The 18,771-nt window shown below is 38.2% G+C and overlaps 1 protein-coding gene across 2 annotated transcripts in view; it reads right to left on the minus strand.

Moving 5' to 3' along the window:
• EPM2A (EPM2A glucan phosphatase, laforin) overlaps positions 1-18,771 on the minus strand; it is a 110,666-nt gene that overhangs the window by 61,536 nt on the left and 30,359 nt on the right. The window lies entirely within an intron of this gene.

An 18,771-nucleotide genomic window follows, 5' to 3' on the forward strand; every position in this document is an offset into this window, starting at 1 on the left:
ACAGAAAGGAAGTTGTTTAACATCAGAAAGGAAGAACATGATAAGCAAATGGGTAAATGCAGTAGATTTTCTTTCTTCTCTTGAGTTTCTAACAAATATTACAGTGCTCTCTGATGTCCTCCATGTATGTAGTGGAAATATTTAAGGCAGTTATATGGAGAAGGGCAAAGAAATAAGATTCCTCCAATTCATTTAATATGCCAAAATGCTGAAACCAGTCATCTATGACAAGTTATGTTTGTATAATGTAGGTACATCAAGATGGAATTTAAAAAAAATGTTTAAGTATGAACCATATTTCCATAAGAAGGCAGAAAAAGGAAACAGAAAAAAAAAAAAAGAAACAGAAAATTACCATAAACAAATGAAAAAAAAAATAGCAAACTTAAGTCCTAATATGCCAATAATCTCATTAAACATAAACTGTCTAAATACACATTAAAATACAGAGATTTTCAGAGTAGTTTTTTTTTTTTTTTTTAGTGAACCAGCTATTTGCTGTCTAGGAAAAACTCATTTCAGATTAAACAGGCAAGTGAAAAGTAAAAGTATAGAAAAAGATACACCATGCAAGCATTAATTAAAAGGAAGTAGAAGTGGTTACATTATTATCATATAAACTAGAACCTGAAAACAAAGAAGAGCACTAGAGATAATGAGGGAAATTAAATGGTGGCCAAAGTATCAATCCAACTTGGATTGATGGAAAGGATTATGGAAAGTGAAATAAGACAGAGAAAGAAAATACTATATGATCTCACTTACATGTGGAATCTACAAAACAAAAATCAAAACACAAAAAGCGATGAAAATGTGTTTCAGTGAGTGAATAACAAATTCTGGTATGTCCATACCATGATTCAGCCAAAAAAAAAACAAAAAAGAATGACCTGTTGATAATGCAATGACCTGGGTAAATCTCAAAAAATTATGCTGAGTGAAAAAAAAATACCAATCCCACATATTATATAATACCATTTTTATAACATTCTTGAAAAAAAATGTATAGAGATGGAGAAGAGTTTAGTGGTTGCCAGGGGTTGGAGGGTAGAGGAGGTAGAAATCAGGTGAGGCTGTTAAGAGGACAGGGAAGATCCTGGTGGTGAATATGTTGCCAATGAGAGAAATGGCAAAAGTTACTCAGAATCTTTCTGCATTATTTCTCACAACTGCATGTGAATAAAATAAAACTCCTTCAAAATAAAAAGTTTCATTCAAAAATAAATAAATCTTGGTTTGCCTGTTTTTTCCAAATAGACTAGAGAATTTTTAGGTTTCCAATTCACTTTTTGTTCCATAGGACTGGCCTAAGAGTACGTGTAGTTGTTCAGTCACTCAGTTGTGTCAAACTCTTTGAGAACCCATGCACTGCAGCACACCAGGCCTCTTTGTCTTTCAACATCTGGAGTTGGCCCAAGTTCATGTCCATTGCACTGGGGATGCCATCCAATCAGTTCATCCTAGTAAGCACATTGTTCACTAGCACGGTGATCATTTATGCCTAGAGGTTTAGTTAACTTTTCCAGGTCTCTTCTACCTCATGAAGGTGTCAGTCGGCTATGCTGTATCAGGTTAAAAGGTAACTTTGTGGCTTCTTTGAAGGTTGGGGTAGGATGCGGAGGGAGCCTGCAGGAGTGAATTATCCACTGGAGCCGCCCACTGTCAGTCACTTATTAGCATTAATTTTAAATAAATAAATATACAAAGAACTCACTAAGGCAGGATAAACTAACCTGTGTTATTGGCAGAAAAGTAGAAAAGGATTCATTTAATTAACAATAAATGCCTATTTCCTTAGAGCAGACTTGGCCATAATGTTATTTGTTCATTGAGGCAAATCACGTAAATTAAAATAAAGCCACGAATGTGAAGGAGTAAGAAGACAGCTTTCTGGCATTCCAATTAAAGCCAGGGAAGTAAGAAACCTCAAAAAATCTAAAACTCTGGACTAACACATTATTTTAAATAGTTCTGTAAGTTTGAAAGTTCAAGTTAAAATGATTTTATTTTTTAGTCAGAACGTTTGAAATATGGGACAAGCAAAATTTATTGAATAGCAGTCTACTTAAAATTCTAATTATTTTGCATATGTTGTTTTATTTGAATCTATCCTCTTCGGACTTTAATTACCTTGCAGTTTTTATTTCTAGCACATGAACATCAATTTGAACCTAACACATTAATCTCTAATTTTAGCTAGTAATTCACCCAAATCAGATCGCTCTCATGCCCATCTGTTACTTACTACTCCAGAAGTTATTGGTGCATAAAGTTGTACAAACATGGTATAATCATTACCAGCTCTGGCATTTTGATATTCTATTCCAATGGCAAAAGCAAAACAAAATAAAATGCAAAAAAATATTTTTGTTCAACCAACTGCCTCTTTGAGAGAGTGGATCTTGTTCCAATTGAGCGCTTTGATAAATTGCAGCAGGCAATGGTTGAAAATAGTTGAGTTTAGGAGCAGTGGTGGGAAACAGCTAAACTGCATCACACAAGAGAGGACATGGGGGCAATCAAAGAAGGAAAGGATAGGAAAAGAAATGTGAAGATTGAGAAAGAGAAGAGAGATGGGAAGATGCAGCCAGCAGACTACGTAAAGTGAAGTTGGTAGTCAAAACACACTGGTCATGAGACCACCAGAGAGCAGGTAAAGGCAAGTGTTTTAATACCTAATTTGAAGTTGTTTGTCCTTTTATAATATTCCTCTCTATTCACCAACACCCCCCTCCCCCTCCAACCTTCAATATAACCTACTATATTCACACACAAATTTCTTGCATGGAGAGAGAGAGGATAGCTCATTAATGAAAATTCATTTTAAAACTTAATTTCTTGCCAATGTTGACTTGATGTATAACAGGGCAATATAAGCAGGGCAACAAGAAGCTATATCTGCTAAGCAGAGCAGAAGCAGGGAAGCAGATGTAAGGAAGGCCCAGAGGATTTAAATCTCCCCTTCTCCACAGTTATCTTAGAGAGCATTCCATCCTCCCCAGTCTATAGGAACAGGGATACATACGTGTATCATAAGGAGGAAGAGCACAGCTAATATCTAACCTATGCACTTATACGGTTGCTTTCAGAATCTGCATACACACCACAAAATAAAATTTTAAGACAGAAAACAAGAGAAGTTAATAGGAAAATAATAAATAATACAAAATTATGGAAGAATATTATTATTTACAGGATTTTTATCTCATTTGATTATAGAATGCAAAAATCTTAAATGCAAAGTGTTAAGTAGACAACACTTCATGCTAATGGCAAAAAAAAAAAATGAAATCTGGCTAATGAAAATTAGGAAATCAAAGACTATGGCCAGGAAGAAAGTTCTATACCAATTCATGTAGGTAGGTAGATGAAAATTGACTTCCTATATACCAATATTGTATTAAAATAATAGGATGTTTATATACTCAAGAGTCCTATGTCACAAGCTAAAGCATTAAAATAACTCCAAGGAAAAATCCAATACAAAATAATTCCACAAATTCAGGAAAGAGCTCCAAGAGTTTTGGTTTAAGATTACAGTAATGACAACAAAGACACTTCACAATAATGAAAATAGGAACTAGATTTAGAGCTAATACGGCTTTTCTACATTAGAAATGAGAATATTATTGTTAAGGAGGCTAGAATTTGGAGGACCAGAAAGGAAAACACTAAACGTGACAGGATGATTATGAATCAAACATCTGATCCTCTGTGTGTGTGTGTGTGTGTGTGTGTGTGCGCACGCACATGGATGCAAATGTGTATATGTGTGTGTGACTGTCTTTCAAGTTAAACACAACTGATTATTATTGGTGATTGATATTTTTATGGCAAATGGTAAGTTGAAATGCGATACCTAAGCATCATCTTTCCTGTAAATCTGTACAGGTAAATTTGTCTAACCCTTCAAAATAAGCTACTCAGCTTCAGATGGTTACTTGACAGAACCACAAGTCAGGGGGCTCCTACTTTTGTATGTAATAGGACTGGCTTCACTTGTTCTCGTTAATAATCAGACTTAAGACCATTCACTTATGCTTCAAATTCTATGAGAAAACCCACAAAAGTCCTTAGACAGTTGTTTATTAGGCAGGTGTAATGTGCTGGTCCTCTTAAAGCTGAGCTTAAGGTGTGCAGAAAACGGGAACAGCAGGAGTGATTAAGAAAGCTTAGCCTTGGATTCACTCTCTGCCAGGCCTCCAGAGGGGATCTTTTAGGTAAAACTCCCCAAAGAGCCTTGATCAGTTCCAGCTAAGCATTTAAAGAAAAACTTAATTAACACCTGCCAAACCATGCAGAGCAGAATATTAGGAAGGAAATTTTCCATGATTAAATCGAGGTTTAGATCAAGCTCGGTTGAAGGAATATAATTTAAAAAAATGGTTATGGGCAAAGCAAAATTCAATAGTTCTTTTCCTAAAAGATTTGCTAATAATTTAATATCTCTTCATTGCAAACAAAATTAGGTACCCCTGAAATTTATATGTTGAAACTCTAACCCCCAAAGTGACTTTCTCTGGATATAAGGCTGTTAGGGAATTCAGAGAGGAGAGTGAAAAGGTTGGCTTGAAGCTCAACATTCAGAAAACAAAGATCATGGCATCTGGTCCCATCACTTCTTGGGAAATAGATGGAAAAACAGTGGAAACAGTGTCAGACTTTATTTTTTTGGGCTCCAGCATCACTGCAGATGCTGATTGCAGCCATGAAATTAAAAGACGCTTGTTCCTTGGAAGGAAAGTTATGACCAACCTTGATAGTATATTAAAAAGCAGAGACATTACTTTGCCAACCAAGGTCTGTCTAGTCAAGGCTATGGTTTTTCCCGTGGTCATGTATGGATGTGAGAGTTGGACTGTGAATAAGGCTGATCACTGAAGAATCGATGCTTTTGAACTGTGGTGTTGGAGAAGACTCTTGAGAGTCCCTTATACTGGAAGGAGATCCAACCAGTCCATCCTAAGGGAGATCAATCCTGGATGTTCATTGGAGGGACTGATGCTAAAGCTGAAACTGCAATACTTTGGCCACCTCATGCGATGAGTTGACTCACTGGAAAAGACTCTGATGCTGGGAAAGGTTGGGGGCGGGAGGAGAAGGGGACAACGGAGAATGAGATGGCTGGATGGCATCACCGACTCTGTGGACATGAGTTTGAGTGTACTCCGGGAGTTGGTGATGGACAGGGAGGCCTGGCGTGCTGTGATTCATGGGGTCGCGGAGAGTCGGACACGACTGAGCGACTGAACTGAACTGAACTGAACTGAAGGGTGGAGTCCTAAACCAATAGGACTGGTGCCCTTCTAAGAAGGGAAAGAGAAACCAGAATCTCTCTCTCCATGCAGGCATTGAGGGAAGGCTGTGTGAGGACACACCAAGAAGGCAGCCATCTGCAAAACAGGAAAAGAGTCCTCCCCAGAAACCAAATCTGCTGGCCCTCTGATTTGGGACTTCTAACTTTCAGAACTGTGAGAAAATAAATCTCTGTCATTTAATCCACCCAGTCCATGGTATATTGTTATAGCAGCTCGAGCAGATGAATGCACTCACATGTATGAGGTATTCCAGAGTTTACTTCAGTTAATGGACTATCCAAGTATTATTGAGAGATTGTTGTATATCCAGTCCTGGGGTAAACTGAAGTAGACAAATGAAATTTACAACATGATTCTCACAATGAATAGATTATTGTTGATTAGACAACAGTTACACAAAAATATTTGTGAATGAAACAAAACTAAACCAAATGATGAAAATAATTTTAAAACTACCTAAGACACTGATACATAAGCAGACTATTCAAGGACTGCAAATAAGCTTAATCTCCAGGGACATTTTACATTCATTATGACTAGAATGAGATGTTGGGAGGTATTCTAAAGAGCAACTGGCTCACTAGGAAAGGAAACTATGATAGATTTGTGGTATGTACATGGGTTTCCCTGGTGGCTCAGATGGTAAAGAATCCACCTGCAATGTGGGATACCTGAGTTCAATCCCTGGATTGGGAAGATCCCCTGGAGAAGGGAAAGGCTACCCACTCAGTATTCTGGCCTGGAGAATTCCAAGGACTTTATAGTCCATGGGGTTGCAAAGAGTTAGACATGACTGAGAGACTTTCAATTTCACTTTTCACATGGCTATAGAAGACTGAATTTTGGACTATCAGTGTGAGTTACATCTAGTGAGAAAGGTTTTATGATAAGGAAGATGGATCACAAACTGTGATGACAATATCAGATGCTTTAGATACATAACAAAGATGACAATACTGGGTGCTTTAGACACTTAACTAGCCACAACAATGTATCAATGAGTATGATTTAAAGCAGGAAATAGATAACAAGAACAAATGTCTATTTTATTGGGTAGAGTGAGAACAAAATATGGACTTGTAGGGGGTCCATGCTGCTGCTGCTAAGTCACTTCAGTCGTGTCCAACTCTGTGCAACCCCACAGACGGCAGCCCACCAGGTTCCCCCATCCCTGGGATTCTCCAGGCAAGAACACTGGAGTGGGTTGCCATTTCCTTCTCCAACACATGAAAGTGAAAAGTGAAAGTGAAGTTGCTCAGTCGTGTCCGACTCCACGACCCCAGGGACTGCAGCCTACCAGGATCCTCCATCCATGGGATTTCCCAGGCAAGAGTACTGGAGTCCATAATACTTTCCAAATTCTAAAGCAAGCTGTGTAAAACAACCAGATTTCATGACTTGGAAAAGCAGAAAAGAGAATTACCAGTTTTCTAACCATTATTTAGGAAGCCAGACTTCCTTTTTTATTACAGATGATTTCTATGAATTAGTGATTCATAAGGATGCACACATCTTAAAATGAAAAACATCACAAAGATTGAAGATTCTCTTTAAAAACATCCCCAAAATGGTATTACTGGGCAATTATGCTTCCATTTAAAATTAACTACAACAACAAAGCTCTCCATTTTATATAATTTTTAGAGAAAATCTGAATCTTAGATTGTTCTTAATAGGCTTGACTCAAAGCACCAAGACTGAATATTAATAATTCATTCAATGTGATGGTAATCTAGAGAGAAGCCAAAAGATTTAACCACCTGATTTGAAGTGATCAGATCTTCTGGTAGCTAATTATGCCATAACTCAAGGGATTAAACAAGAAGATCCAATATTAAAATGCTCCATCTCTGCATAATTGGACATATTTTTACATACTGCAGTTACTTTCTATGTCATATGCAGTGATGTTTATTCATGTATTTAATATATTTTTATTTGATTGCTCTAATAATTTTTAATGTTGATTTTCCTACTGCCATTTAAACAATTTTTATAGTAGTGTCTAGACTTTTGTTGTTGTTAAATTGTCAGGTCAATTTTTCTCTCCATAGCGCTCTTAGACTTGACTAGAAATTTCATTGCATTTCATTGTCTGAACACAAATCCAAGTTACACTATAAAAATAAAGCATTTACATTATAGACTCAATATATGAAGCAAATGCTTTCAACCAAATTTCACTACTTGTTTGACATACCTTGAAGCCCACGACAAAAGCTATGTCACCTGTCTTTTGTGCAGGCATGCTGAGTCACTTCAGTCGTGTCCGACTCTTTGAGACCCCATAGACTGTAGCCCTCCAGGCTCCTCTGTCCATAGGATTCTCCAGGCAAGAATACTGGTGTGGGTTGCCATGCCCTCCTGCAGGGGATCTTCCCAAGCAAGGGAAGGGACCTGCATCTCTTATGTCTCCTGCATTGGCAGGTGGGTTCTTTACCACTGGCACCACCTGGGAAGCCCCTATCTTTGTGTACTTTAAGTCAAACAATGCTGAGGCAGAATGGAATACCTTCCCTAGTAACCATATCTCAAATGTCCCATGTTTAGATGCAAAGAACTCAAAATAATCATCTTCATCCCAGGAACTCTGAAAAACACTAAGGATTGTTTTATGTTTAACTGCGTCCTGACCCAGTTCACGCAGTGCACAGGCATTTCAGTAGTTTCAAAGTAAGTCAATGCTTTGGCATGAAATCTCTCTGCAATTAAGCTTTTCTAGAAAGTGGACTAAATGGTTTAATGAGACATTCCCTTGAACTGATCTAGGTCCTATGTGAAAACCATCTCTGTGGCTTCATGCTTTAGTTTCTTCCATGACAAAAATATTTTTTTTATATGATAGAGATACAGCTAATGTAAACATCACATAAGCACTGCTCTAGTAACTGAAAAGAAATTAGTTGAAATAAAGGATAGAGTGGCCCAATGTTTTTAAACACTAAATTGTTTCTGAAATTGATAAGCCAGATTAAAACCTTTTTAATAAGACATTATAAGCTGTAAAAATAAATTAAATTTTCTTAAAATTTACCAAAGCCATAAACTACACATGTATGAAAAATAGTTGATGAAGATTTTTGCTTCTCTGAGTCATATGTCTGACTGCAAGCAACAGAAAAACTAACAGTGACTTCAGTAAATACACATAGATCTCTCATGTAACAAAAGATGCAAAGCCAGGCAGTCCAGAACTGGTGAAATACCAAGTACCTTCTAAATGTCTGTTTTGCCATCCTTCACACATTGACTTTGCTGTCATGACTGTCAACTCATGTTCAAAGGGTGATACTCTACTAGTCATGAAAAAGTGAAGAGCCCCTGGTTCCTTTTCATGAGAAAATTGAAAGCTTTCCTGGAAGCCTCACCCAAAAGACCTCTTATATCTCACTAGCTAGAACTAGGCAATATGGACATCCTTAGACCAATTGTTAACCAAGATGAATAAGAGTGCCATACTGATTAGAGCAATAATGACTGAACCCATTGCTACCAAAACAAATAAAGATTTCTGGTATCCTGAGAAAATGGGGGAAAACAAATGCTAATTAGGCCACTGAGGGTGATGATAATGGGTTGGAACACATCATCTTTCTCCAGCAAATAATCTCAGAAGATAGACCAAATTTCTTTTGGTATTTCATGTTTCTCCTTGATTTAATTCAAAAGTTCCTAATATATTAAATTTTTATTTGTAAAATATTTTTAAATAAGTTGACAATAAAACTAAAAGCATTTTAATATATTTTAAAAACTTCAAAATTGCCCACAACCCACCCTTAAAAAAATAGAGAATATAGGCTTTCTGGTTCTTGACTGTGTTTGTCTTGTGCTAATATAACCTCTTCACTATAACACAGACTCTCCTTCTATGAGTAGCCTTATGAGTGTGTGCTTTCAGTTGTGTCCGACTCTTTGTGACCCCATGGACTGTGGCCCACCAGACTCCTCTATCCATGGAATTTTCCAGGCAAGAATACTGGAGCAGGTTGCCATTTCCTTCTCCAGGTTATCTTCCCAACCCAGGGTTCCAACCTGCATCTCTTCCATCTCCTGCATTGGCAGGAAGGTTCTTTACCCCTGAGCTACCAGGGAATCTCCTACTCTTCAGTTCAGTTCAGTTCAGTTCAGTCACTCAGTCGTGTCCGACTCTCTGCGACCCCATGAATCGCAGCACGCCAGGCCTCCCTGTCCATCACCGACTCCCGGAGTTCACTCAAACTCATGTCCACAGAGTCGCTGATGCCATCCAGCCATCTCATTCTCTGTCGTCCCCTTCTCCTCCCACCCCCAACCTTTCCCAGCATCAGAGTCTTTTCCAGTGAGTCAACTCGTCACATGAGGTGGCCAAAGTATTGCAGTTTCAGCTTTAGCATCAGTCCTTCCAATGAACACCCAGGATTGATCTCCTTTAGAATGGACTGGTTGAATCTCCTTGCAGTCCAAGGGACTCTCAAGAGTCTTCTCCAACACCACAGTTCAAAAGCATCAATTTTTCGGCGATCAGCTTTCTTCACAGTCCAACTCTCACATCCATACATGACCACGGGAAAAACCATAGCCTTGACTAGACGGACCTTGGTTGGCAAAGTAATGTCTCTGCTTTTTAATATACTATCAAGGTTGGTCATAACTTTCCTTCCAAGGAGTAAGCGTCTTTTAATTTCATGGCTGCAATCAGCATCTGCAGTGATTTTGGAGCCCAAAAAAAAGTCTGACACTGTTTCCACTGTTTTTCCATCTATTTCCCATGAAGTGATGGGACCAGATGCCATGATCTTTGTTTTCTGAATGTTGAGCTTCAAGCCAACCTTTTCACTCTCCTCTTTCACTTTCATCAAGAGGCTTTTGAGTTCCTCTTCACTTTCTGCCATAAGGGTAGTGTCATCTGCATATCTGAGGTTATTGATATTTCTCCCAGCAATCTTGATTCCAGCTGTGCTTCTTCCAGCCCAGCATTCCTCATGATGTACTCTGCATATAAGTTAAATAAGCAAGGTGACAATATACAGCCTTGATATACTCCTTTTCCTATTTTGAACCAGTCTGTTGTTCCATGTACAGTTCTGACTGTTGCTTCCTGACCTGCATACAGGTTTCTCAAGAGGCAGGTCTTCAGTTCAGTTCAGTTCAGTTCAGTCGCTCAGTCGTGTCCGACTCTCTGCGACCCCATGAATCACAGCCAGGTCTTAAACCACCCCAAATTCCTCCTCTTCCAGTTTTCCTTTAGTCTCTGCCCCACCATCATCTCTGACAACCTCATATTCCTTCTAACTGCCCCAGTTCTCAATAAATATCCTCATTTCCCTATTCATTCTTCAGGGGCTACAGTTTGGCTCTGCCCTTATCGGCTTACTAAGGGGGAAAAAAAACAACTTTAAATGAAGTCATTGTATCAGATTCATTTTTCACTTTTCTTTACCAGCCTCCAGCTTGTAATGATAGTGTGCACTCTGTTGAAACTCTTCTCTGTTGGCTCCATATTACTATTCCCCTGGATGGGAGGATATCATAGCAGTATGATAGTGTATGGACTCTACATTCAAATTCAGACTGCATTCCAAGTTATACTATTCACTACTTGTGAACAGTAATAAGAAGGTCATTTAAGCAATCTGTGCCTCTGTTTTCTCATTTGTGAAAAAAGAGACAGTAGTACTATCTACTTCATAGGGTTGTTCTGAGAGAATTCTATTAAGTGATCCTTTTAAAGGATTTAGCACAATACCTACCACAGTTGCTGTTCAATAACAACTCAGTAGGAACACTTAACTATTACTCTTCTTTCTATCTCTTCCACTTCTGGTCTGTTTGCAAAACTGGTCACTGGTATGCAAAACAGGTATACCTCAAAAATAAGCTCAAAATTTTTTAACAGCTTTGTTCAGATTTACATGTTCCAAAGATAAGACCAATGATTTCTTTCCAGCACCTCAGCTGGTTTACAGATTCTGACCAATCTCTTATCAAACCATACTAACTTCTTCATAAAATCAGAACTAATTGAAACTCCCAAATCTTTTCACTTTGAATTGTTCTCTAGACAAATTCTCTAGGTCTCTATGAACTCCAGGAGTTGGTGATGGACAGGGGGACCTGGCGTGCTGTGATTCATGGGGTCGCAAAGAGTCAGACACAGCTGAGCGACTGAACTGAACTGAATTTATTAATGCACATATAAGGCTTGACTTTTATTCATTTCTTGTTGGTTTATTCCTATTTGGGGGACTTAATATTTTGAATAATGCCTCTCTCAAACAAAATAGCAGCTCTTTCCCAGCTTTCTCTCATCAGCAAGTGTGACAAGCATGCTTCCTAAATTACTAATAAAGATATTTAGCAGGAAAGGACCTAGAATAAAGTGACTTGTGAAACACCAGTTGCACGTACCCTCATGTTCCTACTGTTTATCAATCAGAGTACTTTAGGGTCAGTCATACAACTTCAATGAATCCACCTAACTAATCTATTAGCCATTCAGTCACTTTCTAACCTATGAAAGTGTTGGTCTCTCAGTCATGTCTGACTCTTTGTGACTCCATGGACTGTAGCACACCAGGTTCCTCTGACGATGGAATTCTCCAGGCAAGAATACCAGAGTGGGTTGCCATATCCTTCAGGGGATTTTCCTGACCCAGGAAGTGAACCCGGGTCTCCTACATTTCAGGCAGATTCTTTACCATCTGAGCTAAAAAATCCTTAACTAAGATACACTGTTCCTCCATTTTTTCCATTTGTATAAATGAGAATTTATATTTTATGAAGTAAAAATTCTAAAAAATTTTTAAACCTACTTTAAAATATATAATGATGAAGAAATGCCAGAGATTTTTTTTAACTTTTTGGAGTCATAAATTCTTTTGAGAATCAATAGAAAGCTATGGATCATCTTCCACAAAAAAAAAAAAAAATTGTGTGTTTTCATGCACACAGTGCAAATAGCTTATCACTATTCTGTACATAAGAGGAGAGGATATATGATTCATAATTATGACCATAAGAGAAGGAAATGAAATTCATTTTAACAAATCAATTCATGTTTAAACATCTATCTTCCTATCATTACTTTTTTCCTCCTTGAAAAGAGCAAAAATTTATTTGACATAAAACAATTAAAATTTAAATTTTCTGTCAAATGTCAGCCATTTAAAAATAAAGATTTCTCTATTTACAACTTTTCAAAGGAATTACTTTCTCTTATATTATGATTATGGCAGTTTAGAAATTACATTGATGGCTCCTTCCAAGTGGAAACTAGCAACCCATTATGTTGCTAAAGAATCTTGATTTTTTTTTATGCTACATAGAAAGACAACTCAAGGAGACCGAGCCCATCCTTAGTTGTTGTTTAGTTGCTAAGTCGTATCTGACTCCTTTGCGAACCCACGGACTATAACCCACGGGGCTCTTCTGTCTATGGAATTTCCCAGGTAAGAATACTGGAGTGGGTAGCCATTCCCTTCTCCAGGGATCTCCCAACCCAGGGATGGAACCTGTGACTCCTGCATTGGCAGGCCGATTCTTTATCACTGAGCCACCTGAGAAGCCAACCATCCCTTATATGGAAGCCTTAATATCAAAAGAAGTCAGCAAGGAATAACATAGCAAGCTTTACAAGTGTACTTTTCCTATTGAACTGATTTTGTAGAATTAATTTTCTAAGAAATTCTGACACAGGTAAACTGATTCGGAACCCTGACAGTGTGTTTCACAAACATGTCATAGACATCAAAGGATTCAGCATAACAACTTTATTATCTTAGGGTGCATAGGATAAAACTAGCATCAGTGGTATTATCAGTCAAAAATGTCTATATGAGTTTATTGAAAAAAATAATTGTTAAAGCACTCACAAAAGAAGCCAACAGCAAGATATTTGTAGGTGATTTTTAACTGATTTTAATTACCGACATCAAAGTAATTTAACTACATCTGAGCTAAGTTAAGCTATCTAAGGTTTCTTCCCAAAAGAAGCAAAATGTTTGTCCTTCAGTTGTGTCCAGCTCTTTTTCAACCCCATGGACCGTAGCTCGTCAGGCTCCTCTGTCCATAAGATTCTCCAGGAAAGAATCCTGGAGTGGGTAGCCATTCCCTTCTCCAGGGGATCTTCTCAACCCAGGGATCAAACCAGGGTTCCAAAAGTTCTGGATAAATTGCTAAATTTTAGTGATTGTCCTCACATTTATTTCAATCACTTTTAAACAAATGGTAACAGATTCTCAGAATTATTTTGGGAGGGAGTGCATGGAATGGGAAAGGGTGGAAATAAGATTGGCAGAAAATAAGATGGTGATTAAATTCTTTTCTATGAGACTATACACAAACTGTAAAATTATAGCAGCGTGCAAGTGAAATACTGCCACCCAGTGGAATTAAAATAGAAATAAAATCTTCAAATTTGAAAAGAATGCAAGAATTTCATACCACTTTTCAACTGGAACAATAGAGCTTAATAATTTTAAAAGTACTTTCAAATATGTTATTTCTCAAAAAAAAAAAAAAAAAACAACCAGTGGGACAGACAACAAACATGTGATACCTCTTTTCCTGAGTCTGAGGTTCTAGCAGATTACATGACTTGACAGAGTCCTATATTTATACAGCAGCAAAGCAAACACGAGAGCTCAGGGCTGCTGGCACTCAGTCCGCTGCTGCTGATACCACGCAGTTCCTTTTAAAAAGAGCTTCTATCTCCACCCTTGACCAAAACCTGCACTTCATAGAGGAGAAAAGTGAGACTCAGAGATTATCTAGTCTTCTCAAACGTTTCCAAGGGATTTCAGAAATATAGATTAAAGTAGAACCCTACTGGCGTTTCCCCAGTGGCTCAAGGGTAAAGAATCCGCCTGCAATGCAAGAGCCGCAGGAGATGCAGGTTCGATCCCTGGGTCGGGAAGATCCCTGGGAGGAGGGCATGGCAACACACCCCAGTACTCTTGCCTGGAGAATCCCATGGACAGAGGAACCTGGTGGGCTACAGTCCACAGGGTTGCACCAGTCAAACATCCCTGAAGTGACAGCACGCACACACGCACACACACTGTGATAACTGACAACTCCAAGTTTTCAGTGGCATAGAAAAGCAAAGCTTTACTTCTTTCCTGTGCTAGAGCTCATTATAGATTGGCTAAGTAAGGACTCTCCTTCATGTTGTCGTCATCTCTGTGCTGGGACCTTCAGAAAGAGGAACCATTTTTTGGAATATCAATAGTAATCTCTTGTCAAACAGAAAAAAGTAAGGCAAAGCAACAGGAAGTGACATACATCATTTCTTCTTACACTTCATTGACTAAAGCAAGCCATATGACAAAGGTATACATCTTCAACAAGGCAAAGAACAATCTCCCACAGGGAAAGGATGTAGATATTGGTAAACAATAATCAACGACCATACCCCCAACTGTTCCAAATATGCTGAGAAAAAGTGGTTCTCCATTACACAGAGGAAAGAGGTCAGATCCCTCAGTATGTGGGATGGGGATTCCAGCAACTTTACTTAAATATCAAAAAGAAAAGTTGAGGATTTCCCAGGTGGTCCCATGGCTAAGAAGCTCCCAATGCAGGGGATCTGGGTTTGATCCCTGGTCAGAGAACTAGATCCCAATATGCCACAACTAAGAGTTAGGATGCCCCAACTAAGACCCAGCACAGCTAAATAAATAAAAGGAAAATCTATCATAGAAGGATAGAGGGCTTGAAATATTTGTTTCATAAATAGGAAATAAAAATGAGTATGTATTAAACAAGTAGACCAAGAAAAGGTAGTTAGAATGTTTGTAAGTATGAGTGATGACTCTAAGTCCTAGTTCTGGATACAGCACTTTATCAATAGAAACTCATAGAAGCTGCCTGTGTTCAGGGAAGGATACCATATCTCATCAGATATGGCAGGGTTACTCTCATCACATGGCAGTGCTACTTAATCTACATATACAAAATCTACATCTACATCTTAATCTTAATCTACATCTACAAAACTATAGCTATGTGGGTGGGGCTACCAGAGCTAGATAAATGCAAGTTATATCTATTATCAATCATCATTGCTGCCTTTCTTACACATATGTTAAACCTACAACAAGTAGAGGGGGTAACAAGACCAGCATATGCACTAATTGCATATATGATGAACATGTTGTTCAGCTGCTAAGGCACGTCCAGTTCTTTGCGACCCCATGGACGGCAGCATGCCAGGCTTCTCTGTCCTTCACTAGCTCATGGAGTTTGCTCAAACTCATGTCCATTGAGTAAGTGATGCCATACAACCATCTCATCCTCTGTCATCCTCTTCTCTTTTTGCCCTCAGTCTTTCCCAGTATCAGGGACTTTTCCAATGAGTCAGCTCTTCGTATCAGGTGGCCAAAGTGCAGGAGTTTCAGTTTCAGCATCAGATCTTCCAATGAATATTCAGGATTGATTTCCTTTAGGATTGACATGTTTGATCTCCTTGCTATCTAAGGGACTCTCAAGAGTCTTCTCCAGCACTTCAGTTCAAAAGCATTGATTCTTCAGCACTTCTTTATGGTCCAAATCTCATATCCTTACATGACTACTGGAAAAATTACAACTTTGATTATACAGACCATTGTCAACAAAGTGATATCTCTGCTTTGTAATATGCTCTCTAGGTTTGCCATAGCTTTCCTTCAAGGAACAAGCATCTTTTAATTTCATTGCTTCAGTCACCATCTGCAGTGATTTTGGAGTCCAAGAAAATAAAATCTGCCACTGTTTCCACTTTTTCCCCATCTATTTGCCATGAAGTGATGGGACTAGATGCCCTGATCTTTGTTTTTTGAATGTTGAATTTTAAGGCAGCTTTTTCACTCTCCTTTTCACCCTCATCAAGAGGCTCTTCACTTTCCGCCATTAAAGTAGTATCATCTGCATATTTGAGGTTGTTGATATTTTTCCTGGCAATCTTGATTCCAGCTTGTGATTTATCCAGCCTGGCATTTTGCATGATGTACTCTGCATAGAAGTTAAATAAGCAGGGTGACCAAGATACATGAGTTCACTAAACCATGCTATTTTCATAGCTCAATAACACTTGCTCTAGCAGGAGAGATGTGTATGGCTCATTCCCTCTGTCTATGCTAATGTTAAATCTCTGATCTGAAGCTCTAAAATGAAAACCGTTCTACTGAATCTAATCAACACTGATAACCTAGCTAGCTGCCAGAGAAAAAGAAAGCAAGCTCGCCTAGAAATGCCATCAATGGACCGTGACAGACACCCCTTAGGGAGTAAAATAATAATCCCCTATGTTGCTAATCCAAAGAAGTATGTATATGCAGGTGTGTGTGTTATGCATGAATCAGAAGGTTTTTTTAGATAGATTCAACAATTTTATATTATATAGTCATTTGTTGTACTTAATAATTTTGTAACAAATATAAATTATTGAAAGAGGTTAAATAATCTATATTTATAATCTCTTGCCATCTCCTGTTTGACCACTTCCAATTTACCTTGATTCATGGACCTGAAATTCCCAGTTCCTATGCAATATTGTTCTTTACAGCATTGGACTTTACTTTCACCACCAGACACATCCACAACTGGGTGTCGTTTCTGCTTTGGCTCACCCTCTTCATTCCTTCTGGAGCTGTTTTTCTACTCTTCAGTAGAGTATTGGGCACCTACCGACCTGGGGAGTTCATCTTTCAGTGTCACATATTTTTGCCTTTTCATACTGTTCCTGGGATTCTCAAGGCAAGAATACTGAAGTGGTTTGCCATTCCCTCTTCCTTAAAGAAGTTACCTCTAACTAGTTTTCATATTATTTTCCCAAAGCCAATGGAATAATACAGCATAGTTGTTACAGGTCTGAGACTGCTATGGTTTTAACAGAAATCCAAGAAAAGGATTCAGCACTAACAAAGAGATGCATAAAACACTGGGAGAAAATGAGCATCTAGGTGGACTGAAACTTAGACTGTTTTTAGGAAATAGCAGGAAAGTACAGGCAAAGTAAATTGTTTAAAGTAAACAACTGCCAGATTTTGAGGAAACTGAAAGGTCATACTAGAAGTTTTGACTCATTTTATAGGAAATAAGAAATCGTCAAAGAATATTCAATCACACATGGGACATTATCGAATCTGTGCTTTAGGAAGACAGCAGCGTGGAAGAAAGAATGAATAGAGAAGGGATGCAGTGGAGTTAGACCTGCAGAAGCCACCGAAATGCCAAGAAACCAAACTAACTGCAGAGGCAGAAAAGATGAACATAGAATGGGATGCAGGTGCAGTTTGAAATATTTCACCTGCAGAATCTCTTACAGTGGTCTTCCAAATCCGCGCTTATCAAAAGCGCTTGTAAAATTCTTACTCCCTGGACAATCTCAGAGTTATTAAATCAAAATCTTGTCCTAGGAAATGCCCTAGAGACTCACGATGCAGGCATTCCAGTCTAAGGAGTACGAATGTTCTATACACTTGAGTGACTAAGCTATAGTGTCTTCAAACCAGGACAACAGAAAAAGAAGCTTTGCAAAGGCTGATTAAAAGTTGAGGTTTGAATAGCCTGAGTTTAAAATACCTGCAGGACATCCAGATGAAAAAGTCTCATAGACAATGGAATAGATAAGCCTGATACCCAGAAAAGGGATTAGAGCTAGAGCTATATCAGCATGGAATTGGAGGAGGTCCTCCTAAGAAAGAAGGTAACTTAATATAAGAGGTGATCTGAGGGAAGAAGCTCAAAGAGCACTTAGGCCTAACAGCAGTGCACAGAAAGATGAATATGGTAATATTCGGGTTAGCCAAGAAAGGATAAATGTATTTAACAGGTAATTCCAATAAATCAGCATTAAACCAATTGCTCCACTTATTTACAACAAAGTGAAGCACCATACAAAACCAATTCATGCATTTCATGCTTTAACATGCCCACTGCCATTCTATAGCTTTTATTAACCATCCAAGTATCTGCATCAATGTCACCTGAGATGGTTTTTTTTTTTTAAAAAAAAGAACTCTCAGTGATTGAACATCTGAAAGACAAATAGCCCAATGAAAAATGAGTGAAAAGATGTGAATAGACATTTCTCCAAGAATATATAACACACATGTATCTTCTGATTGACACGTGGCCAATAAGCATATGAAAAGATACTCAACATCATCAGCCATTAGGGAAATGCAAATCAAAACCACAATGAAACATCACTTCACACCCCCGGGATGACTAAAATAAAAAATACAGAAGATAACAAGCATTGTCAACCAAGTGAGAAACGGAAACTCTGAAACATTGTTGGTGGGAATTTAAAATGCTGCAGTCACTTTGGAAAACCATTTGGCAGTTCCTCAAAAGTTAAACAATGGAGTTACCATATGATTCAGCAGCTAATTTCTGGGTCTATACCCACAAGAAGTAAAAACATTGGTCCACACAAAATTGCACACAAATGTTTATAGCAGCATTATTCAAAAACTTAGAATAACCC

Source organism: Moschus berezovskii, chromosome 10, assembly GCF_049115385.1.
Source record: "Moschus berezovskii isolate FMDL1 chromosome 10, NW_MosBer_1.0, whole genome shotgun sequence".
NCBI lineage: Eukaryota > Metazoa > Chordata > Mammalia > Artiodactyla > Moschidae > Moschus > Moschus berezovskii.